Source organism: Haplochromis burtoni, unplaced genomic scaffold, assembly GCF_018398535.1.
Source record: "Haplochromis burtoni strain Fernald_Lab_line unplaced genomic scaffold, NCSU_Asbu1 Contig_271, whole genome shotgun sequence".
NCBI classification, from domain to species: domain Eukaryota; kingdom Metazoa; phylum Chordata; class Actinopteri; order Cichliformes; family Cichlidae; genus Haplochromis; species Haplochromis burtoni.
Genome location: NW_024582632.1, coordinates 583,096 through 584,886, shown reverse-complemented (window position 1 = coordinate 584,886; position 1,791 = coordinate 583,096). Strand labels below are relative to the sequence as shown.

General features: G+C 38.5%; 1 protein-coding gene and 1 long non-coding RNA gene across 3 annotated transcripts in view; one reads left to right on the top strand and one right to left on the bottom strand.

Annotated features, from left to right (window-relative positions):
* Nucleotides 1–1,791, top strand: part of LOC102305437 (nuclear receptor subfamily 6 group A member 1-A) — a 143,472-nt gene that overhangs the window by 116,805 nt on the left and 24,876 nt on the right. The window lies entirely within an intron of this gene.
* Nucleotides 712–1,791, bottom strand: part of LOC121815679 — a 3,802-nt gene continuing 2,722 nt past the window's right edge. Inside the window, exon 3 of the long non-coding RNA XR_006055277.1 lies at nucleotides 712–1,531. This is a non-coding gene — a long non-coding RNA (uncharacterized LOC121815679). The remainder of the gene's footprint in view (nucleotides 1,532–1,791) is intronic.

Here is a 1,791-nt window from a genome sequence, read left to right as displayed (position 1 = left end):
GGGCAGGGACTCTTCAGTTTTTGGTAGCCCAAAATAAATGTAAGTAGCCCGAATAAAAAAGAGAGCAATTTTTTGATTGATGTTTTGTTTCCTTTACAATATTATACTTTAGGAAACAAAACATTAATCAAAAATTGTTGAAAAACAAATTACAACATTGTATAAAAATTACAATCATCAACTCAAATACTTGGTTCTAATTGAACAGAAATTTCTATGAACTTGTAAGAACTGTGTAGGACATGAATCAGTCTGTGTCAGATCCTGAATTTGAAATTTCCACTGAAGTCACGGGTAAGAGACAAGTGGAACCAAGATCGAGGCCATTTGCTCCTCCAGAAAATCTTATGTACGCAAACACGCGTTGCAACTTCTTATCTTGTGCGTGTTTTTTATTTTGACAGCGAATGCGCACCTGCGGACCACTTATGTGCAGCCCTGGTTATTTAGCTCGTCATATTGCAGCCACAGAAATTCTTTTGTCCATGAAACCATAAAGCTGCACTTTCTTTTTGCCTTATAGTCTGATTTGTCATAACTTCTCCGTTTTGTGGTAAGCTTTTCTTTGGCTGTCACTTCTTCACCCTGACCTGTCTTATTTGGCTCAGCAGAACTGAAATATATATCCTGCTGCTTTTACACACACACTCACATAAGCTCAGCGATTCTCTGCGCGATCAACCTCTCACATGTTTAAGCTCCAATTCAAAGAAAATATTTGTTTTTTAAATGGAAAAACATGAACTTTCCTGTCATTTATATATTTCCTCACTAATTTGGTGGAGATGAGTTTATACTTTTCTAAATAGAAAAAGCTTCAAAACCTGGACAATACCGTTCAAAGTTGAAACTCTCGTGACATTTTCAAACACTTCCAGCTGGCCACATGTAGTGCTGTTTGATATAATGATATGTGTCAGATGACGATATGTAGACATCTATTGTTTCATATTATGCTATTGTTTGTGATCGATCGACATTATTCTCAAACATCAAATTTCTGAATATGCATCAAATAAATCACCTCAGATAAAAACACGAGGTAACTATAAATGGCGCTTACAATCGACGCCCAGCTGAAAACACGTCACACAAGTCGAGTTGCCTGAGATTCACTGTATTTACAGAAAATAAACTATTTTGCGATGTATATTGTTATTGGGATAAGAAATGTCATATCGCGATATGAGTCCTGGCCACATGGGAGTCTTTGTTGTGGTGATTCTGGCCCCCGTGCCTTATGTTAGACACCTTTAGTGTAAGCTTTTACCCTTTAATCTGTATATTTGCCAGTATTTTGTTATCATAAACTATCCGTCATCGATATTCATCCGAGTCTAACTTCCTGGTAGTACCTGGGAGAATGGTTGGTTGCAGTGAGTTTGTGTTCCCGGCTCACACTGTGCTCACTGTCCTGGAAACACTTTGGAACGCTGTGGGCTTCCGACTCGGACAGCAGTGTTTTGGTTACTTCTGTCACATTTTCTGCTGCTTTCCTGCCTCCATGTTTCCGCCCTCCACAACATGTTTCCTTATAGAAGTAATGTAAAGCCCTTTGTTTAGATCCTGATCTGCTAACATCGTCATGGTGATACAAACAGGATAGGCAGGCATGCACGTTTAATGAATCCAGTGTTCATTTTATGTACGCACTCGATTTTTTTGCACTTATAATAGTGAGTAAGACTGTTTGAGATTAAGAGTAAGGAGATGTTAGGACAGCATGTTTGCTCTGAGTGTGTCCATATAGAGATTGAAAATGTGACGTCATTCAGGGGTAAAACCGCAAAG